Below are 24,345 nucleotides of genomic sequence, written 5' to 3' on the forward strand. Positions count from 1 at the left end.
ATATGCGGGGGAGAACCCCTGCCCCCCCCATGCTCCCCTCATATTATCTATTTTCCTAAGCCAACTCCCGCCCCCACATATAATTGCGTTGAAATGCGCAGTAATACAAATCCGCATTTTCGGCCTTTGCCATCTCCCCTTGAAAAACAAGTGCATTGTAAAGCAAACCCCCCCCAAACCCTCACCTGTACCGTGCAGCAGCTGTTCTGTTCAGTAGTCTCCCAGATGTGCAGGCTGCCAGTGACTAGAAGGGTAGGGAGAATATGGAGGGGTAGGATCAAGTTTAAAGATTTGTCATAGTCCACAAAGCTCCAGCATAGTCTTCCCTAAAGAATACGTTCTGTCAGCGTTGGTCTTCCAGAGCCTATCGAATCACACCATGATCGAATCTTCCTTCGTCCAAATCGGGCTTGTGTTTGATCCATTTCTCCAACGGTTGACAAATGTCGACAAATATCGAATAAACGTCCTTATACTTTCACAACAAATCCAAAATTGCCCCATTTGTAGAAAGGACTTCAATTATTTTCCAGAGCGTTCCCAAGTGTAACAGAGGTATGTATGTTTGTTTTGCTTTCCACCTCTTCCGTCTGGGTGAGCGATTACGCGCTTTGAGGATGAAGCGATCAAGGCTGATCCAGCAATGTAAATGAAGTCCAACCTTCTGGGATCTCCGATACTTCCCACTGCAGGCTTTAGCGCATAGAGCCACCATGACCATCACTCCGAGGTCAAGCCACCAACGCCACAAAGAAGGCACCTGGGTATGTTAGTGCATGAGGTCGTTGTGCAAGCCGAGTTGCAGCAGCCAATCAAACCTTGAGCGCAGCGGGCGGCTAGTACTTGGTCTTGGCGAACATGACAACTCAAAAGGGGATGAAATGCTGGAGTAGTTTCTGATAAGCCGTGAGATAATCCATGGTCAATATCATAAGGAACCTGGGGCACAGCTATGCAACGATGTGGACAGCCATGGTTTTATTCATGGTTATTCAGCGGTTTTAAAAACTGGTATGCCATCTCAACAAGCAAGAGGAGGGAGTGACTACACTAATGTTAAAGCTTCCGATATCCATGACAACCTCCCTCTTTCAACAATGATCGATGCTGTCTTTTCAGTTTTCTCATTCTAAAGGCATGTGTGGGTAACCTCTTGGGTTACAGAAGCCAGTTCTTTTTCATGAATTGCCATCTGCATTGCACATTCTAACAATGCTTATTTGTTACATTGTCATTTAAGGGGGGAGGGTGTTACTTTTTTAACAATCAATTTAGATTTGCGATTGATGACTTACTACCGCATGTTTACAACACACTGGTGATTTTTTTCATCAATCAGTATTTTTTGTTAGAAATGGATTGTACTTCACCCCGACCCTGCTGAGAATGGCTTTGTTTCGTCATAAATTGATTCGTTTATTTAACACATCTTATTTTGTCAGCACAAGTATTTGGGCTGAAATGAGGAGTGATTTATAGTTTTTGCCGGGGGAAAAAAGGAGAATGCACCAGAAATCAGCAACTTTGCTATTGAGCAGATTCCATTCCCCCACCCCAAATATCCACAAGCCCCATTGCCATGGAAACACCACTGCCATCAGAGGATGAACATTAATTGGAAAGATCACCAATCAGACTAACATGCAGAAAGACTCATGTCAAAAAGTCTCAAAAATGTCAAAAGGTGCTGAGCAAATGCAGAAGTAATGCCATTGCTAGTAGCCTGAGGTCATCTTCAATCGTCTGCCTAGAATATGGGACTGTAACCTTTGGCTCTCCAGATGCTTTGGACTACAACTTCCATCAGCCTTAATAAGACTAGTCAATGGTGAGGGATCATGGGAGGCAAAGTTCAAAACATCTGACAAGCCGCAGCTTGAAGCCTAGAGAATTGCTGTATGGATTCCCATCTTTGCACGCACAAACAATGCTATTTGAACTTTCATAAAAACACATGGATAAGAAAAATGCCCTTGTGTGCACAACAACGAATACCAACGACCATTATTGGGAAACACACCTGAAGCATGCCATGGGTAACAAAGCAATAATTCAGATTGTACATTTTAGTTTTTGCAAAGTGCTCACCTACCTCAAACCGCGTTCGACCCAATCCGTTACAGAGAGAGAACACACAGGTGGCGGGGCTTCTGTCCTGCATGGAAAAAGCATAAGGAACACTTTCAGAGTACACCCACCCAATCTGAGGCCACAAGCCATTACTGAGCAATCACATTTGTCCATTAGGGAAGCCAGTAGAGCCAATGGTCCCTGGGGGGACGCAGCTGGCACGCCGAAGCACTTAAGAGCGTTCTGGAGCACCAGAGAAGGTGGGCGCAACATTTGTGATCTGGGACTTTTTTTGTGGGGGTGGGAGAAGGCTGGCAGCAGCACAGAGGCCGTATAATAAGAGCTGTAATTAAAGTGGAGAGAGCACTTTGGCTGCGATTTAGAAGCCATCTGTGGCAAATGAATATCGAGCGTGGTGAGGTTTAAGGCGTGGATGGGCAGAGGCTTAGACAGGGTAGGGCCTGAGCAGGCAAGGCCCACTGAAAATCTCAAAATGCCTCCTCAGCAGCGCTCTGTGGGCATTAACAGATGTTAATGTCACTGCGGTGAGCCCAACTACGTTAGCTTCAGGCCCCAGTTGTAAGACAATCCTTGCTACGCTTCTGTGGATAGGAGTCATACCTGGAGACTAGGGTTATGTTCAGGGGTAGCATCATTTTACACGCAGTATGAATAGTAGTACTCAAGGCACTTGGTCGGATCTGCTTCATAGCGCATTCCTCCAAGATCTAAACCTCAGCACCACCATTGGGCTCTGAGGATAGCACAGGGCAACATGGGTTTAATTGCCAGTCTGATGCTTAAAAGCTGGAGGAGACTGGCACTAAGCACAACATAAATCACCGGTACATTAAAACACGTCCACTAATGGTCACAAAGCACATGGCATAGCAAGGAGCATTGTTCATAGCATCACTGATGACATCACTAGTGACATGCCTGATATGACTCATGGGAGGTTCAATGATGACCTAATTAACAATATCAATAATCAAAAATAACGCTGTTTTGGGCTGTTCCTGGAGGTGTTTCCCGGTCTGGCCCTCAAAAGTCAAATCTATTCCATGTATTCAAAATATATACACCTAATAATAAGGTGTCTCCAGTTGGAGGGTTTTTATACATAACCAGTGGTTATCCTGAAACCCAGATGTGAATGTTGCTTTTGAGTTACAGACCTCCTATTCAAAGATTTCAGATGTAGACATTGGTAGTGGAGGTCAGTGTTGCATGTCATGTCACATCACTGTTCTTAATCCACCACTCTGCATCCATAGCTGACAGGCGGTACCAGCATCTTCTTGTGGCGGCACATTGATTTACCGCTATATGTAGCCGCTTCAGTCCTGCAGAATGTCTTTTCCAACAAAACAAACTGTTCACACTTTCTCAACAACCATAAAAGCCTTGCAATTGAGCCTGGCTTTTCCCTCTTTAGGGTAAAATCTCACGCGTCTCCAAGCATCCTCTAAGGAAGGGTTTCCTGTACACAGGGTTGTTCCCTTCAGGCAAATCTTACACATTTGCAAGAACACAACATAACACAACATAACAAGGTATGATGTCGACACACACCACACACCAGGGTGCAGGATGAAGAGCAAAATGGAAGACAACAGTCCTAGCAGTGCTTAATTTGTAAGAAAATAAGTGCCAGGGACCAAATATTTTCTGGCACGCTTGTGACACTGCTGGCAGGCAGTTCCCCAACATTGCTGTCACCACCCACAGCTGCACCCATCAGTGTCAACACATTTGGGGTTAAACTACAGCTCGCAACTACTCATTGGCGTTGAAGAATGCTCTCACTTTCCTTACTTCATAATCAGAGTCTGAGACAATAAGTGCAGGGGCTCCGAAATAGTTGCCAGGGCTGAGCCCAAGCAAACACCCCCACAAATTAAGCACTGAGTCCTAGTGTGGAACCACAACACCCTAATGGAATAGTTGAATGTGGCAGAGGTAAAGATCACATTTTTAAAGAAAAACTCAGGCAAAACAAAGAACGTGGAGTATGATTAGATCTTTGGATCATGCCCGTAAATCTGAGGCAGGTAAAAGCATCCAACCTGACCAACCACATCACAAGGTATCAGCAGAGTCTTATGCGAACTTCCACAGTCTCCTGCAATGAAGACAGAGTGCAACAAATCCAAAATGGCGACAGGCCTTTTAAAGACTTCTTTCCCGTGGCCTGCGCTAGGAAACCAATTGTCCAATCAATTTGAAAATGTGCCTCAACCAATGGGAGGATGACGAGGTCTTTAAAACGGAGGCTAAGAATCAGAGACAGCGTCTCTGGACTGTGTACTGAGGAGAGGAGTTTGTTAAAGGAGCTGGAGCGCACCAGAGAAGGGGAATGCCTTGAGCCCAGAACTTGGAGAGCGGGGGGTTGAGTGAGGAAGAGAAGTGTGCCCCAGTGCAGAACGAGGAGATCCCCTTGAACACAGAAGAGGGGTGTGTGCCAGTGAGTGGGAGGAGAGCCCCTCAAATACCAGAAGAGGGGTGTGCTCTAGTGAGGGGGAGGAGAGACCTGTGAGCCCAGAAGAGGAGTGGGCTCCAGGGAGCAAGAGAAGAGCCCCTATAACCTCAGAAGTGCTGGCTGCTCCAGTAAGGGGTCAAAAGCCCCTTGAGACAAGAAGAAAGAGATGCAAAAGAGACTCGTCAACCAAGTGAGGGGGTGCAAGGTAGCAAGAGAGAAAGTGATTTTAATCCCCAGAAGAGGAGATATGCATCAGAAGTAGAGAAACCCTTTGAGCCCCCGAAGAGGGGTGTGCTGCAGGGAGCGGGAGGAGAACCTGTGAATCTAGAAGAGGGGTGCTCCAGTGAATAGAGGGACTGTGAACCCCAGAAAAGGGGAGTAAGTAACAGAGAGAAGGAGATCCTCAGTCAAGGGGTGGACATTTGGGATACTTGCCAAGGGGAAGGAAGCCCCCAAAACATCACAAGAGAGGCAGAAAGGCCTCTTTGTTTGCTGTTCTTTGTATATAATCCCGAGTTCAACAATTAAGTTTCCCAAGGACCTGTATGTTACAACCATCCTGACCAAATTTCCATTCAACGGTTTTACCACTATGACAATCACCTTGGAAAAGAAGCATGAGGCCAGCATATCACCAGCACTGGAAGGATATCCAGCTCCAGAAAAGTGGCCAAGCCACAGGACTCCCCTAGGTCCATTGCCAAACCACAGACGTCCTCAGGGAAGTCCCAAGTCTCTCCAGAATAACATGGTTCAAAGCTAAATGGGATGGCGACCCCTTCCACACGTGCTAACATGACCCATTCCCAACTGTAGGTGCTTATCCAAGCCTACTACAAGTCCCAGAATGAACAAAAAAAAAACATGACTGGATTAGCACCTACAGACTGGAATGGGCCATATTGGTAAGTATACCCTTCCTCATTGAAGATTTCCATAATCTTCTAAAAAGGTGCATTCTATAGAAATGTCAGTGTCTTCTGTGCTGGCTGCCACAGATGGCTGAAGCCCGGCAGATTTGGTGGGAAAGGCGACAGACGTCCAGTTCCTCAAGATAATTCTATTCACCACCATAGAAGCTCTATATAGCCTGGTCATACTCCCGATTCACCCCAAAAACCATGTTCAGTACGTGAGAGATCTCACTCCAGAAAGACTTCACCTTAAAACACTTCCACATCATATGCGCCAGAGAGGCCTCCTTATGTTTACAGCCCCAGCACGCATCAGAAGCAGCGAGGACTTGTTTCCACATCTGTACTGGTGTCCAGTATACCCCGCTGAAAAGCTCTACTTGCCTCGCTCTCTCCCCAATATAATATAGGCATACGGGGATGTTCCTGCAGAGCGCTTGCCATTTGCCAGCGGATATTTTGGATGTGAAATTGTTATACCATTTGTTCAGTAGCTCGGTGTTCCAATTTGAAAAGTCACTCAGGAGCTGGTGGGCTACCGAGGCCACATGACCCTTTGCAGACATTTTGATGAGGGCCCCAAGCACGTAATCCTGTGGAACATTGTCTAATGGAATAGCAGACCTAAGGGACCTATAGTTCCCATATGTGAAATCACTGAGGTCACGTATGTTCCAAAAGCTTTGGAAGGAAAGCCATGATCCATTCAAGAACAAGTCCTTAATCCACCGGATCCCTCCCACGTACCAGTTCGGTCAGAAAAGCATCTTATTATTGGCCCTGCTAGAGGGGTTCAGCCATATGGAGGCCCCACTTGCAAGCAGAGCATTCCTATTCAGTAGTTTGGACATCTCCTGCCAGCTTGCATGGAGGAACTTTGAGCAGAGACCTTCTTCCTCTTGTCATTCTGTGTAGTCAGCAAAGCGGGCGGCTCGAACGGCCCAGCCGGGCATGCCTTCGCCACAGTCCACTCATTGAAAAGTTCACACTTAAAAGGCAGAATAAGTAGGGGTATAAAAGCCAGATGGTACTTTGCAAAGGTTGGTAAGGTCAGGCCTCCTCCAATACTCGGGGACTGCAATATTTTGATAGAAGAAAATAAAAGGTACAAAGTTAGAGAAATGTTGGAGGGTGTACGCCTGTTAGCTTCAAAAGTGTGACCCCCACCATCTGAACCGATGATCATTTCTGATCCGGGTGGGGGATGGGGCCTTTGCATTATAAGATCCCAAATCTACCTGAAAAGCATAAAAGTATCCAAAATGCCCTCGCAAACTGGTAGAAACAATACATTGTGACAATGAGAGTGTAAAAGCACCCTATAGCTTGCTGCAACAGAGAAGACTACCAAATACCTTTCATTCTGAACTTCTGTCTTCATTAGAGCCTAGTAATTCCTGCATTTGACATCTGTTTGAGGGCTCGGCTGTTGTATTTCCTCTTCACTTATCGTACTAACTTTGACACACTGTCATCCCTCTTCTGTGTCTATAGCTTGTTCCAGAAAAACTGGTATTATTGCGCTCAACCCACTGTGCTATCTGACCTGCTTACCTCAGCAGTTTCCTAACAAAGAAGGCGCATCTTTCGAAGAACTTTAACCACAGAGCGACTCATCTCAAACCCTTGCTCTGTACAATTTGCTAATTTTCGCCGAATTTCCTCCTTGTCAGCTGCTTAACCGCAAAACATCAACACTGCGCACAGCAGCTGAGGGAATTACCTCACCTTACAGGCCCTGAGCCTTGATTTTCCTGGCAAGCGCCGTGTTTATCTTTTCGGGTCTCAGGGAATGGGAATGTGTAATTGCTAATTGAGCTATGGCCCAGCTGGCAGGGCTGGGAGATGATCAATTGGCCCCTTGGGGCCGGAGCCTATTACACCCCAAGGGCCATGAAGTGCGCTTCACGACTTCATAGAGATGCTATGGACTGTCCAGTTATCAGATTACATTTACCAGCACAATGCATTGTCAGAGTTGTAGTCTTCACTTCAATCAATTAGACTTAAATGCCAGATTGAATAATTTGCACACCGCTATCCAGGCAGTGGAATATTGCATTCCCAGAGACATGGGCTTACCTGGCACCTTTAATCATTCTGACCTGAACATCGTAGACTGGCACTGTTATTTGAATATGGAAGACTATTTTTTTCCTAGGACGCAACCTTCATAGACACCTTCGTAGAAGTAGTCACAAACCTGCGCATTAAACATGATCACTTGAGCATTCCCGGGGACTTCAACATATGGTTCGAAGAAGAGAACGCAAACTTACAGAACCATAACTAATCAGCTTGAGACAGCTTGAGACAATGAAACTTCATCAAATGGTGAAAGGAGTGATGCAAACAGCAGCCCGCACTCTCGATGCAATCTTCACGAATACAAAAACAGAGGACAACAGTACCACCAATTCAAATATATGATATGATATGATATTTTATTTGTATCGCGCCCATACACAAGTGTTTCAGAGCGCGACAAGGCAAGAGAGGGGAACAAGGGAGAACACAACAACTATCTTACTAGGCCCAGTGACATTGAAAACGTGCAAATGCATGGGAAAGGTAAAGGGGAAACGTGCATGGAAGAGGGAGAGTGGAAAGTGCAGAGCAGAGGAGAAAAACAAATAAATAATAAATACAAATAATTAGATAATGGAGGCAATAAACAATGGTAGTGCAGCCAGCAAGTGGCAAGTGCTGTGTTTACGGCAGCAGAGCTGGGTAACACTGATAAAAGCAGAAAAAGAAGAAAAATGGGGCGGGGGAAGGGAGCTGTATGGGTACAGATACAGTCCCCAGTGCAAGGGGTGGCCAGGAGGCAGTGCAGGACGGTGGCAGGGTGAGCAGGGGACAGTGGGTGGCCAGGTGCACAGTGCCAAGACAGAGCAGATCAGCAGGGGAGAGGGGGGAGAGAAGGCAGAAGCAAAGAGGAAGGTCTTGAGGAGCTTCCGGAACCGTAGATGGTTCTCCGCAAGTTTTAGAGAGGCAGGGATGCTGTTCCAGAGGAAGGCCCCGGCCGAAGATAGAGATCTACCCCCAGCTCTTTTCTTTGAAAAATGACTGACCATGAGGGAGTTAGAGGTAGAGGAGTGAAGAGCTTGAGAAGGGAGGTTTTTGCAGAGGGATAGCTGAAGGTATTTTGGACCCTTGCCCCAGAAAGCTTTGTGGACAATGCAGGGGGTTTTGAATTTAATCCTTGCATCCACTGGGAGCCAATGGAGAGATTTCAGAGCTGGAGAGATACGGTCCCAGGGCTTGAGGCCAAGGACAAGTCTCGCAGTCCTGTTCTGGATTAGTTGCAGAGGGCGGAGAGTAGAGGCAGGTAGATTTAGAAAGAGGCTGTTACAATAATCCAACCTAAAGAGAACCAGAGCTTGGGAGACAGTGAGTTTCTGGGGGAAGGAGAGGAAAGGAAGAGTACCTCTGAGGAGGTGCAGTAGGAAGTTTGACTTTTTAGAGACCTCAGAAAAGAGAGCGGAGAAGGAAAGTGTGGAGTCAAAGATGACCCCGAGGTTCTTAGCCGCGCAAGTGGGGGTAGGAGGAGAGCCAAGACTGGCCGGCCAGAGAGTGGGCCGTACTGTGGAACGACCACCTCATTATACCCTTTGTAAACCAAATACCCTCAAAAGCATCCAACAAGCCCCAAACGAACCCCCCTATCTGGAAAAGAAACTGGAGAACCATCAAAAGTAGTAACCTAGAAGATAAACTAGAATCCTCAAAGCCATCGATTGCAACACTGGACACAACTGACAAACGAAAAAACAGACCTAATCCTGAAATGGATTGTGGAAAAAATACATAGCAGCTCTATGGAAAACCCCTTCATCCCATCATGAAAGAAAGCAGTGGCGAGATAGTTCATGCCCCACCTGATAGCAATGAAAACAAACCGGAAACTAGAACAGGAATGGAGGGAAAACTACGACCAAGACAAAAGAAATCTGATCGTACAAAGCAGAAACTCTCCAAGCAAAAAAGAAATACAACGACCAGATCACAAAAGCCAACAACACTCAGAAAGAACTGATTAGCATCGTAAACGAGATGAGAAATAACACACCAGTGCCCTCGCCAAAACTTTGCAATGATCTTGCAGAACACTTTAAGAGTAAAACCACCAACAGCATTTGACACAGCGACACAGCACTGCTTTGGATTGTTAATGTGAATGTTAAAGGTTATTTTTACTGCCCACTATCACCACTGGAGTGATCCCATGGTGCTCTGGTGGATCTGAAAAGGACAGTGTGAAACAGGGAGGGTGTGGGAGCAGTTAGTAGGGTGCAGTGGGAATAGGAAAGTGAGATATGATGTGCTGTTGGCAGCTTCAGTTCGGTTTGCACCGTTCGCTGAGCTAGAGTGTGATTTTCATGTCTGAGGGATTCCCATGTGCTGTTGTGCAGGGTTATGTGTTGTTTGTATGTTGTTGCAGTGTGGTAAAGTATGTGTGGATTGCTGTGCAGAGATGTGCTTGTCTACGTTTCTGTAGGAGAAGTGTTTGCAGAAAAATTAGGTTTTAGTATTGGGTTAGCAGGTTTTCTTTTTCTTACCTCTTTTCTTTAAATCTTTTCTTGTGATCAGCATCTATGACAATCCTGTGTGCTTTGTTATTGTTTGGCATCCTAGTCGGCAGGCACTTTGTGGTGTGGTAATGGTCCTCTGTAGAAATCTAGCGGTATGTGAACATGGGTGCTGGAGGTGTGTTCCCCCCACCCTAGTCTTAGAGATGGTTAGGTTAGGAAAGTTATGTGTCCCTCCCTTGACTTCTAGTGGGGGCTCCCTGCCTACTGGGGCATTCCTCTGTAAACTTAGCGGTGTGTGTGCATGAGAGGTCGAAACGTCCTCCCTATGCCCACTAGTTGGGGATGTAGATAATGATGGCCAGTATTGTGGAGTCTCTTTGAGGACAAGAGAGATAGGGAAAGATGTGCTTTAGTAAGCATAAGCGAAAGTGGCAAGTTCTGGATACAGAGTTGGTGTTTGGAGAGAGATAGGTCTGCGTCCATGGTGCATCCAAGATTTTTAACAGAGGTGGATATGGCTGGTGGGGCTCCCAGGGCTTGTGGCCATGGTATCAGTTGGGGAATGAGAGCAGTTTTGGTGCATACAAGTATTTCTGATTTGCCTAGGTGTGGGATTAGGTGGTTGATCGTCATCAATAGGTCAATAGCCAAAAGGCAAGGTCGGGAAGGAGGGAGGCCAGAATCTTTATTTTTTTTTAAATGATCTGGCCATCTTTTGCGTAATTTTAGCAGGTAAAGTCGACAGAGTGGATGAGAGCTGGCAGTGGGCTTCGGTACATGTTGAAGAGGAGGGGTAAGGGAGGCTTCTTGTGGGACACCCCTTTTGTGACAGATCACAGGGAGGAGGAGGAAGGTGGAAGGAGAATGATTTGTGAGCAATTAGAAATTAATGAGGAGATCCATTTGAAGGTAGATTCTTTGATGTCTAGGGGGAGGAGCCTATTCATGAGCGTTGTGTGGTCGATGGTGTTCAAATTGCAGATAGATCAAGGATGAGTGAAGCGCATCCTTCTGAATCAGTTCTTTTTAGGTCACACCAGAAAGACAGGGAGGATTCTGTCCGAAAGAACAGAAACAGTGTGGCTAAAACCATTTAAATCTGCAACACAGGACACCACTTGTGCAGTTCCACAAGGCTCCTTGTTATCCCTACTACTGTTCAATATCTATATGACACCACTAATCAACCTCATCACAAGACACAGCCTTGCGTGCTACAATTACGCAGGTGTAACACAAATCATCTAATAAATTGGCAGTAAGGAAGAGGATAACCCCATTCTAACAGACTGCCTCAAAGAACTCTACGATGGATGAACACCAATAACTTCAAAATTAACACGGACAACATGGACATCCTGATTACACCTGACAACCAAGGAAACGTCCAAGACATCCTGGTGGCCACAAAACTGGGAATGCCACTGAAACTGACCACAGTAGTCAAAACGTTTGGAATTCTAACAGACAGCGAGTTAACTCTAGAATCTCAAGTAAATGAGCTAATTAAGAAATGCTTCTTCCATCTTCACACAATCCAAAAATTCTACCCTTCTTCACGCACAAAACATGTGCCATCATCTACCTCATCATGTCCAGGATAGGCTACACCAACAGTGTATTCCTTGGAATGCCGGACTACTTACTGAGGAAACTGCAACAAAATCACAATGCAGCTGCCAGACTTCTCCTCAAACTCTCCTGAAGAGACCACATCACACCAGCGCTAAGGATGCTACAACGGCTCCCAGTCAAAAAAAGAATCGCCTTCAAAACAATGTGCATAACACACAGAGCAATCCATGGCTAATGAGCGGAATTCATACACAAAAGAATCACCATCGACAAACCAACAAGAACACTTAGATCCAGCAATGACATTCACCTAGAACCTAAATTCAACACAAGAAAAAGACTTGGGGGATCAGCCTTCTCTTACATATGCGTAAAGCTCTGGACCACCCTGCCAAGACTAACTACAGAGGTCCATCAAAATTCAGAAAACTTCTAAAAAATGGCTCTTCAACTCCAAATGGGATAAAAACAAGTTAACAGCATCTACGGACCACAAAACAAACACACACAGAAAAGGAGCCCAGCAAAGCCAATGACCGAAAGAATACACCCAACATGAACCAAGAACAAGCAAAGGAACCAGCCCCATCAAAGCAATCCAACAAGGCAAACCAAACAAATCCTGCTAAGAGAAACAAGATTGAAACAAAAGGGAATATACCCACTATAGTATTCCGGTAAACCCATCATTTCAACAACCTGTTACCATATTCCTACCAGCATTTAACCCACCCGCATGGACCGGCCTCATCAGGCATACACAATATTTGTTTAAATCAGCCACTCCTGCACTTAGCATATATCAGCAGGTTAACCTCCACAGCCTCCAGTCTAATAGTACAGCAAAGCCTTATGCCCCTTGCTGGGCCCACAAAAGACAGCAGGAATTGTTACAAACCCATACATGTGAATAAGAGTGGGGAGTGTGTCGCACCGGAGTGGAGAGCAGGGGAGAAGAGAGGCATTTAGCTTGGAAGGGTGGTTATAGACCAGAAGAGTATCTCACCCGGATAGAGGCCCAAAAGTGGAAACAGGGGAGGGAGATTTGCCAAACTTAATGGTGTGAAATGTGCCACACATAAAGCAATGCATTTGGGGGCAGAAACTGTGAAGTCCAAGGATTGACTGCGGGGTACAGGGAACACATCTCTCATGGAGGAAATCGTGGCAGTGGTAATTGATACACTAGAAAGAACGACAGGGGAAGGGGCATAGGTCGCATTTAGTCAGAATGTCAGGGGTATGAAATGTATTGCCACTAACTAACCGCACTAAAAACTCACCCTTCTGTATACACCTTCTCAAACTCTGAACTGAACACAACCATACCTCTACAGCACCACAAACTGTACGGACTTCACAACACCATGACAACGAAGCAAACCAGACATAATAATAATCTCACCCAACACCACATGGCGACTACCAACCGAAAAACACACCTACGCTCAGTGACCTGTTTCTCCGAACTAAAGCTGCCAACAGCACCGCAGAGCTCTCTTGCTCTTTTTCCCGCTCTGTCCTACTAACAAACCCTGCCACCCTCCTTGCATTACAGATCTGCCAGAGTGCCAAAAGACCACGCAGGTGGCAACAGTGCACGGTACAAGACCTTTTAACATAGCATGACACAGAACAACCTAAAAAATAATTGTTGCTTGCTTTAGTACTCATTTCTTGTGCCTCGTAAGAGAAACCACCATCTCTAACATGGCACATCTCTACTGCAGCCCTCCAACTCAATGAGATATCTTTTTAGCTGGGGTAACTGGAAGATTGAAAATCAAAAACATTGAATTACTTTGATTGACTGGGGAGATAATCACCTAATTGTCACAGCCTCAGTTTCTCAACTACAAATGACAAGCATTATGGTAAGGAGATAAACTGTTTGCACCAGAAGCGTGCCCAGAATAGTTGCATGCCAGCGTTCTCATTCAGTGTTTTATTTTTCCTTTCTGGAAATTGTGGGTCACCTGAATGATTCATCTCCTTTTATAGGAACGGCACAACGCTTTTTTAAATCTTTACTTAAGAAGTAGGGTAAAACCTGTTTTTCTTTACTATCAGTTCCTCTTCCTCCTTGAATACACACCCCCGCCCCTCCTCACACACGTTCCGGGCCTCGGACACTTAAAGCACTGAGTCTGCAGTGGTCAGCCATCTGCTGTGGTCAGTTCTGCCTCGAACACACTGAGGACAGGGGATGTGGTGCTGTTTTAACCACAGCTAGCGTTTTGGTGGGGGGGGGGGTGCATTGTGCAACCATCATTCCCATGTAAATGCACAATTCCTGAGACATTGCTGGCTCTCTTGTTTCGGGCAGTACACTTTTCACTATAGTCTGGTAGTGCACCAGTGCACACTTTTCACTATAGTCTGATAGTGCACCAGTGCATTGGTCTGCTCATTTTGAACGGTGATTCCCTTTAATGCGAGTTTCTACAGAAGTGAAGAGGGGCATGCTGTCAATGACAGGGGGGGTGGTCACATTTTGTTTAACTCCCCGCTTCCGCAGGGGATTAATCATTCAATAGGGCGCCAATGCAAAAGCATCAGGGCCAGAGGTGGACTGGCCTATAGGGAGGGAACTCTGGAGATTTCCCGGTGAGCCTCTGCTCCCTGGGCCTCTTTTGTGTGGTATTTACAAATGTTCTCATGGGGAAAGCATTGGACTTGCTGAAAATGTGTCATGTGGGACCACTTTGAAAATTATTTCCAGGGCCTCTTTTGGTCCCCAGTAATTATTTCCAGGGCCACTTTTAGTTCCCAGCCCACCCCTGATCAGTGGCCTATTGTTATTAAATGTGCCCCGTGCCCCTGCTGGAAAGGCCAGTGCGATGTAAAAATGATGGCATCAGGCCAAAAACCGGGATGGTATCCACCCGATCCCCAAATCACGGGACAGGGTTTTTAAACTTAAAAAAGCCTCGGGATCCAGGGACAGAGGTGCAAATACCCGGGCATTACCAGCAAAAACGGGACGTCTGGTCACCCTACCCAGGGGGTCTGATGGGCTGTTGGCGAGGTGGGTTGAAAGGCGGTATTTGTCTCTAGGAGGGCGTCACGGGCGGTTGGGAGCCGACAGCACGGCCTCCCAGAGATAGACTGGGAACAAAAGAGGCCCTGGAAATAATGTTTAAAGTGGCCAACGTTACACATTTTCTGCAAGCGCAACCCTTTTCCTATGAGAAAATCTGGAACTCACAAAGGTTACCACACACAAGAGGCCCGGGGTGCAGAGGCCTACAGGAAAATCTCCGCAGCTCCCTATAGGCCAGTCCACCCCTGGAAGCAGCGTAGCACTCGTTAAAAGTACTTTAGATTACTTCTTACACTCACGGCAGCAGGTAGCTGCAGCACCCCCAAGACCTCGCGGCCCGGGCGACGCCACACACTGCCCATGCCTCGGGTCGGCTATGGCTGAGACTGCTAACGAGCACTAGTACTGTAATATTTAATGCACAGCAGCACTGTTGAGAAAAGTGTGCACTGTCCCATTGAAAGCATGGAAGCTCTTCTAAGAAGTGATGCCATTATATGCCTAAGAAACAGCAAGCTGCCCCGAGGAGATGCCTCCTAATGCCACAATAAAACCATCCCGATTGCAAGCGGTTTAAGCTTCTCTCCACTGTACACCCTACTTTTTAGCAGAACGAAGGACGGGAGCCGACTGAACACTCACGACACAAAATAAAGAAAGCCAGACCTATTGAGTTTTTCAATGCTTGTTTTTCTGGCCATGTAGTTGGTGGTTTGCTTTTACTGGGACAGGGGGGATGTCACTCTTCCTGACATCTCCCTATCCCGCCACCCACAGGGACTGCTCCACTGTAAAGCGCAGGGCTATTTCAGCTGCCACTGGCAGAGTTCAGCAACTCTGCGCTGCTGAAAAGTTTAAAAAAGCAACTTACAGGCCACCCACACTTTGGGTCCCGCTGATAGTCTGCACTTGTGACCGCGACTACTTGCTGTGCTGAGTCAGGGCCCTGTTCAAGAACAGCCACCTTTCACCAAGGCAGCTCTTCGGCATTGTATCGACCTATCATCTATGCACCCTAAAGGTGAGCTCCCCTAGATCAGGACAGGGGTGTAACTCAGTGGGTTGGGTGCCAACTCCTGAGCTTTGTTGGGAAGTTATGTTACAGGGATTTCTACTTTGCTCCCCAGCCAATTTCATGGTCACCCGCTGCTCCGGCGGATCTAAAAGTGGGTGGGTGGGCTAGGTTAGTGGGGAGAGAAGAAACATGCAAGACAGCTCGACTGTTGTGCTGATGCGTGCAGAATGGAAGTGCTCCCGAGCGCGTGTCATGAGCATGGAGACACTAGTACCCAAGGGGCAATCTCGTGCTCTCATAATGCCATCATTGGCAGCGGGGCTGCTAGGCACGGTGGTATAATGTTCTGATGTTGGATCTCTGCTGGGAGGGCTGTTCATTTGCCATGCATGGGTGGATTCGTTGGTATGCCTACTATGTGCCGGAACATACATGTGATCATGTTAGCCTGGACAGACAAACCTGACACCACACATAGCAGATAATAATATCATGGCATAGCAAGGCATGAAAAATGCCTGGAAGACATAACAAAACGCTAGAAGTCCTAGTAATACATATAAATGTACTAACAAGGCAAAATAAAACCCCTGCCAGTATTGCTAGACTCTCAGGAGCAAGGGCATGTGCCACCAGCCACCCCGATTAAGGAGCTCTGTGTCACCAGAATCCTTTGTCTCAGGGGGATAGCTCAGGGGCAACGTGATCGCCTTGGAAACGTGATCGCCTTGGAAGCAAGACGACACTGAGCACCACAGGTTCGATCCACAGGTACGCACTTAGAAACCTCTGGGTATTAAGCGTGTTACAAATAGCCTATCATCTCAGGTCCTGTCCTGAGTATTGCTAGGCTTCCAGGAGCGAGGACCTGTGCCACCACGGTGGTGGCCGCTGCCATTCAATATTTCTGTTGTTATTGCTATGTTTCTCCAACACAGGAAGAAAGGGTTCTGCTCTGGTTTTGGCAGTCAATGGCTTGAAAGTCGAGCAAGTGACTGCACTTGATGTGATCACTGGCTCGCCACTTGTACTACGAATACAGAGCTACAATTGTGAAGCCTTTCAGAGAAACTGTAGCGCTTTAAATAAGCTGCCAAGTCGGCCATCTTAGATAAGCTCCTCCCAGAGGTGCTTCTACTATGTGAAGAGACGGTCCTAGGCCACAACTCGTTCTCTTAAACTGAAGAATATTCGAAAAGCAGAGCAAGTAAAAGGAGAGCAAGTAAAAGGTTCAGCCTCCAAATCATTAGTGATGTCACAGATCACAGGAAACCGCTCCTCCTCACTGCTCCTCTCAGTCCGTTAGAGGTTCAACTAAGCCAGCATTTGACTCAGGTTGGATGACAACCTACCTATGCAATCGTGGTTAGGGTGACCAGATGACTCTGTCACTGGAACACACAGTTCTGCTTCCTTGCCTTCCTTTTAGCAAACGAAGGCATTCTGGAAGTTTGATTTATTGCTAATTTCAATTTAAGACATTGCTACAATGCATGATACAAATAATTCGTTCAAGCAAAGCCCCAGACTGGTAAAGTGATGGCCAGTGTCATGAATGAGCTTACCCGGTTGCCCTGATCATAGCTGCTTGGGTACTTGGTCTTCCCATGCCATAAGACAACTTCAGCACTTTGAAAGGTACGGGTGGGAGGGATTGTAGGCAACTAAAAAAGCTTTGGAAATTTAAAGGCCCGGTTACCAGATCATGAGTGCTGTTGGCTACAAATTCAGGGCTGCCGCTCTGTGCCAACACATCTTGTTAATGCACTGGTTGGTAATGTATCATTCTTTATTGGTGTATGTAGAAAGACTGGTCAAGGCGCTCTGAGGCATAAGTGTAACGAAAACACGTTCAAGATATCGAAATAAAACGAATACAACTTTAAACACATCTGTTATGGAAGGGGAAAGAAAGTACTTCACATCATATTGTGTTCCTATAAATTCTGCTACACATACGCTATTTATACCTTGTGTTCCACAGGGTCCCTGATAAAGCGGTGCAAAGAAAGGTAGGTTAGGATTCTGGCTGTGACAGGATGCCATGCTGATTTGGTAATGACACTGGCAAAGAGCAGAAGGATTTTATTTGCATGTATTTCCGCACACAAAGCCCTCAGGCATCTAGGCGCTAGTTACAGAAAGTGAATGGTACATTGGTGCAAGAATAAGCATATGGTTACCGACATAAAATGGTGTGTGTACACAGACTGGCAAAGCCTCGCCTCATGTTACAGGGGCTACATCAGGCAGCACGAGTCAAATAGGTATGGTTAAACAGACTGGCAAAGCCTCACCTCATGTTACAGATGGCTACATCAGGCAGCACGAATCAAATAGGTATGGTTAAACAGACTGGCAAAGCCTCACCTCATGTTACAGATGGCTACATCAGGCGGCACGAGTCAAATAGGTATGGTTACACAGACTAGCAAAGCCTCACCTCAGGGGGCTACATCAGGCAGCACGAGTCAGATAGGTATGGTTGCACAGACTGGCAAAGCCTTGCCACATGTTACAAGGGGCTACATCAGGCAGCATGTGAGTCAAATAGGTATGGTTGCACAGACTGGCAAAGCCTTGCCACATGTTACAAGGGGCTACATCAGGCAGCATGTGAGTCAAATAGGTATGATTCCACAGACTGGCAAAGCCTTGCCTCATGTTCAGGGGACTACATCAGGCAGCATGTGAGTCAAATAGGTACAAGTCCACAGACTGGCAAAGCCTCACCTCATGTTACAGTGGGCTACATCAAGTGGCAAAGCCTCACCTCATGTTACAGGGGGCTACCTCAGGCAGCATGTGAGTCAAATAGGTATGATTACACAGACTGGCAAAGCCTCGCCTCATGTTACAGGGGGCTACATCAGGCTGCATGTGAGTCAAATAGGTATGATTACACAGACTGGCAAAGCCTCGCCTCATGTTACAGAGGGCTACATCAGGCAGCATGTGAGTCAAATAGGTATGATTACACAGACTGGCAAAGCCTCGCCTCATGTTACAGAGGGCTACATCAGGTTGCCATGTAACATGAACTGCCTTCAGACGGCGGTGCACGGTACAAACACTAATAACATCCCATCACAGGACAGTACCCGCAGTACCTGCCAGAGACAGACAGCCCTTGGAGCTCCATCAAAACAGTGACTCTCTTTTTTATGGGGTAGCCCCAGGGTTCACCCTTGTGGCCCACTCTGTTTAACTTATATCCTCACACACTTGCACAATTAGATCTTTGACGTCCACCTTTCAAATGAATGTTAATGGAAACACGAATAAGAGACAATGTTATATTACAGCCTCCTAAGAATGGATGTGGGGTTCCTTGAAGCCATCAGTGCTCACATCTTCAATGATAAGTTGTAAAATAAAAGGCAGCAAAACACGGCTGTTGATCTTACACAAAGGGGATCTTTGAAAACCTGACTTTTTACTATACTATATATAATATGTCCCTACCCTTGCGTTTTACGGTCGATTCCAGCCTCTGGATTATGGCATCGGACTTAATTGGGGTACGTCAATCCACATGATATGATATGATGGGTTATTTATAACGCACTTAATACCCAGAGGTTTCTAAGCGCGGACCCGGGATCGAACCTGTGGTGCCTGTGGTGCTCCGTGTCGTCTTGCTTCCAAGACGAGCACGTTGCCCCTGAGCTATCCTCCCGAGCCGACATCAAAGCAGTGACAGTGAATTCAAAGCCGCACTGCTCTTCTTCAGCCCAAAGTGCACAGAAGGGTGCATAGTCATTTAGAGGGCACACAATGTGGAAAACCAGCAGCACTCTCAAAGAACTGACCACACTAACGAACAAGAAGGCATGGAAAGGCACCTTAACTACCCACCCTGGGGGAACAGGCTTACGCATACATCCACATATGCTAGTTATAACCTGCTGCATTGCCAGCTTCCCAGACACCCCATCACTCTCTACTCGCACTCACACTCTGGTTTTGGGAAACTTTGCATACCAGACAGCCCTGACAGAACTGGCCCACGCCGAAAAACCACACGCCGGTATCATGGAAGGTTGAAAAGTCCAGACCACCCAAGGGGATAGGCCTAGACTGTAAACCTACACTCAAGTGTTGTGGAAGCTTTCAAAACTCAAAACCCCCAAAGTTAAGGGCCGACAATGACAAATCACACTTAGGTCTTCTTGAAGTGTACAAAGCTGACTTCTGAGGGAATGTCGTGATGTCATTCATCAGTGCTCCATGCAAATGATAAATCAGTGCACTTTACAATAACATGAACATGTTCCCATATTGTTTCCCCGCACTGGCTCCCTCTCCCCAAAATTCATTAGGTCCAAGAGACGTGGGAGTGCAAAACATCTGAAAAGCCACAGGTCACAGATCCCGAGAGGATAGCTCAGGGGCAACCTGCTCGCCTTGGAAGCAAGACGACACAGAGCAACACAGGTTTGAACCCCTGGTCTGTGCTTAGAAACCTCTGGGTAGTAAGCGCGTCATAAATAACATATCATATCATATCCCTTTTAGATCATCCCATGCACAGATACTTTGTTGAACCCTTCTCCCTTATAATGGGGTCAGATTTGAAATTCTAAGGGTTAAAACGAAGAGAGCTCAGCCAAGCAAACTAAACGTTTTACAGATATTAAGAGACCCACATGAGCATGTCACAATCATTTCACTTTCTTGACGATCGAATAACGCGAGAAAGAAAGATGATTGAATGTGTAAAGCTTTCAATAATAAATGCTTGTGCTTTCACAGGTGGCAGGCGCCATGTTTTTTCTGGTTGTGAACCATTGCAAAAACATCTTATTGAAATCCAAACCACGGCAGGCTGCCAACATAATGGGAGGTTAAGCAAACCCCGGTGAAGGCCAGAAGGAGATGAGATTCCAGGATTGAAAGCCCAGAAGATGCATAACCAAATCTGAGCAGTTGAGGGTAAGACACACACGTAGACAGAGCAGGATCGTGTCACTTTAAAGCAGAGGTGTTGCTAAGGGGGGTTGGGGGGCTAGGGGGCTATAGCCCCGGATCCTTTGGTTGTAGCCCTGGATAGAATCTGAGGGTCTACAACCAAAAGACTAGCTAGCCCCCAGTCCCGACAATCCCGACATTAGAGTAGCCCCGGATCTTTTCCAGACCTAGCAACACCCCTGCTTTAAAGGTACACTAAACGTCATCACTGTAAGGGGAGGGCAGATGTACGCAAAGCTATATGTCGTGGTATGGCTGGGTCGCCTTGCTCAGGCCAATTTTTGTACATGGTCATGACATGTCACGCCCATACCTTGATATATTGCCCTCTCCATGGGGGAGCACCCCCTGGAGATCAGATTGTGTGGTGCAGACCATTGGCGGGTGATATGAACATAGAAGCATCCTACCCTAGCCAACCTTCACAGTCCTTCAACGCCCACTAGGTGCAGAAGGGAAGTGCTTTAAGTTGGACGGGACAGATGGCCCAAAAGGGGGGCTGGGGCTACAGCGCCATGAAAAAGGTATTTAATTTATCCGGCAGCATCATATGATATGATATGGCATTTATAACGCACCTGTACGCAAGTGCTTCTAGGCGCGACAAGGAGGGGGAAACAAGGGAGGACAAAAACAAAGATCTTACTAGGCCTTGTGTCATTCAGATCATGCAAGTGGAGGGAGGGGGGAGTGCAAGAGGGGGGTGGAGGGCGTGGAGAAGTGAAAGGGAGGGGAGAAGGAGAAGTGCAGGTAACAAAGTGCAGCCAACGTGTGGTAAAGTGCTGGTATTCAGAGGGTGCAGTCAGCAGGTGGCTAATAAGTGCAGAGTGGGTGGACTGTAGGGTTACAGATACAGACCACAAGTGCTAGGAGATCCAAGAAGCAGTGCGAGATGTAACTGGACCGGCATGGATCTGGTCCCACGTTCAGAGGGTTGCCAAATAAGCCAGGTGCATGGAACAGAGGGGTCATCAGCATGGTAGAGGAAGAGAGAAGGGCGAAAGTAAAGAGGAAGGTCTTGAGTTGCTTCCGGAACTGAAGATGGTTCTGCTCAAGCTTGAGAGAGGCAGGGAGAATGTTCCAGAGGCAGGCCGCAGCCGAAGAAAGAGATCTGCCCCCTTCACTCTGCTTGGAAAAGCGTCTGACATTCAGAGAGTTGAAGGTGGATGAGTGGAGAGCTTGAGAAGGGAGATACTTAGGAAGAGTGAGTTGGAGGTAGTGCGGACCCAGGCCCCAGAAAGCCTTGTGGACAATGCAGATGGTCTTGACCTTGAACCTTGCCGCCACTGGGAGCCAATGAAGAGATTTCAGAGCTGGAGAGATATGAGCCCCAGGTTTGAGGCCAAGGACGAGTCTCGCAGTCCTGTTCTGGATGAGTTGTAGAGGACAGAGAGAACAGGCAGGAAGATTTAGAAAGAGGCTGTTGCAGTAGTCCAGCCTTGAAAGGACCAGAGCTCTGGAGACAGTGAGCTTCTAGTGAAAAGTGAGGAAGGGAAGAATACCTCTGAGGAGGTGCAGCTGATAGTTTGACTTCTTAGACATGTCTGAAATGTGAGGAGAGAAGGATAGGGTGGAGTCGAAGATGACCCCAAGGTTCTTAGCCTCACAGGTAGGAGAAGGAAGAGGACCCAGTGTGGGCAGCCAGAGAGAGAGAAGGAAGGAGCATATGTACCGATGAGGAGGATCTCGGTCTTACTGGCATTGAGGCAGAGATCATTAGCGGTACACCACGCATCAATTGCAGAGGGACAGTCAGGAATGAGAGAAGGAGTGGTGGTGGCCGTGGGGAGCCGGAAAGAGAGTTGAGTGTCATATGCATAGTCTGGAAGTTGGAGCAGAGAGCCCCTTTCTCTCATCAGGTTCAACCCACACTAACCAAGACATCCCAGCCCTCTATCAAGAAACTCCACATGGGCCCACTGCAATGAAACCTCATCACCTTGGCCACCACATCCGTCCACTGGGGAATGCCAATACCCAGCTCAGAGCACCCAATCACACCCTAACTAAGATCACAAACACCCATCCACCATTGAGCATTTGACCCAACAGACCAAAGCACTCCATGCCCTGGCACACACATCAAACCATGTGGCGAGAAGAGGGGAGTTGGCTGGTCAAATGCATGGTTATTTCGGATGAGCTATGTTACACCAACCTGTTTAAGGGGAGCCCTGCAAAAAGAGAACAAGATTGTCCTCCGGCTGGGAGCTTTGGGTGGAAGGCACAGTATAAGGTGGTGATGTTGGAGGGCCTCAGAACTTCTGATTGGTGCAGGAGGCTGGCACCTTGCTCCTTCTATTTGCACCTTGAGGTATCCAGCAATGGCAACCTGCACAGCGACTCTCTCCGAAGATTGTGCAGCAATAGAGGTGCTAAGACCTGTAGAGAGAAGTCTTCCCGAGGATGGGAGAAGGATATTTCCAGCAAAAATGGGAGTTATGGCAATGGGCAGCTGGGGTAAAAGCAGCAGTGCTGGCTTATAGATTACCCAAGAGTTCCAGAAGACGCAGAGGTTCCATTGGTCACGTGGGGCTAAAGGGGCGAGAAGGGTTAGCAAGGCTGATATTGGTAATGTGGGGACAGGAAAAGCAGTGTGGAACACCCACACACAAGATCATGGGCAAAGGGGCCCATGTAATATTGAATGGATGGGAAGATGGGGTAGCTATCTGAAAGGGGCATGGCCGTGAAAGGAGGAGAGATAGGATCAGACCTTTGAATAATGCGAATTGCATCAAAATCATCAGGAAGTCGACTAAAACTTCCATAGAGGGGACAGAAGTGGGAGACATTCTGGGGTAAAAATTGGCAAAGAGAAACAGCCGGAAGAGGAGGTGACAGAACAAATGTTGATTGGGCCAGTGGACCTGAGAAAAGGTAGCCTGTGAGGGATATATTGACCACATGCAGACAGCAATGTGCATGAACAAAAAGGGGGCTGTGGGCAGGACATTATTACCTTGGACAAAGAAATGGTCAGTTTGGCCAAAAGTGGGGTACAGCTATTTAGAGTGGATTGGAGAAGAGGAATGAGGTGGTTTGTCAGAGAGTGGGCTAAACCCGGAAGGAGTGAGTGTCAGGAGTGGTGTGGAAAAAAAGGAAAATTAGGCATGATGTTTGGGAGGTGTTGAGAGAGTCCTCCGAGGATGAAGTAAAAGTGCTTATTGGGACTGACAGGAAGCAAGTAGTGGACACAGATAGTTGGGGCCTGAAGAGTGGGTGAGGTTAGAAATGGGGAAAGGTTGGTGGCTGGATAAGAATGGTCACCGGAGAAATGGGGGGCATGATGCGGCACCCAAGTGAAGACGAACATAGGAGAGGCGGGTGGACCCAGCGAGCCAGTCAAGATGTTCATGCCATTAGGATGCTCCCTGTGTGGAATGCCTTCAGCCCGAAAGGCACGAAGGGTCAAGGAGAGTGCAGTCCCAAGACAGCAGGAAGAAGGGACTACATGACGGTGCGAGCCAACATGAGGGAGACAGTAGGGAAGAATGGTCATGGATTGGATGGGTGAGGGGAGAGAAGAAGGAGAAAGGACTAAAGGAAGTGGAACGAGCAGATGGAATGGTGGAAGCCCTGAGATGCATACATAGGGGAGGAGATCCATGGAATGAGGGGAGAGAAAAAGGGATGTGTGACTTTCATGGTCAAGGTGGAGGGGAGATCATCGCAGGGGGTGGAGTGGTAGGAAAGGGCACAGTGCTGGAAGGAGGTGGCAGGCGGGTAGGACCTAAGAC

The 24,345-nt window shown here is 47.2% G+C and overlaps 1 protein-coding gene across 3 annotated transcripts in view; it reads right to left on the reverse strand.

Annotated features, from left to right (window-relative positions):
- The window catches only part of LOC138471948 (discoidin domain-containing receptor 2-like), a 679,729-nt gene that overhangs the window by 351,503 nt on the left and 303,881 nt on the right, over positions 1-24,345 (reverse strand). For all 3 annotated transcript variants that reach the window (XM_069609836.1, XM_069609834.1, XM_069609835.1), the window contains one exon: positions 2,093-2,155. The gene's annotated coding sequence lies outside the window, so the exon portion shown is untranslated. The remainder of the gene's footprint in view (positions 1-2,092; positions 2,156-24,345) is intronic.

This window comes from Ambystoma mexicanum, chromosome 8 (assembly GCF_040938575.1).
Source record: "Ambystoma mexicanum isolate Mex_15411 chromosome 8, UKY_AmexF1_1, whole genome shotgun sequence".
NCBI classification, from domain to species: Eukaryota; Metazoa; Chordata; class Amphibia; order Caudata; family Ambystomatidae; genus Ambystoma; species Ambystoma mexicanum.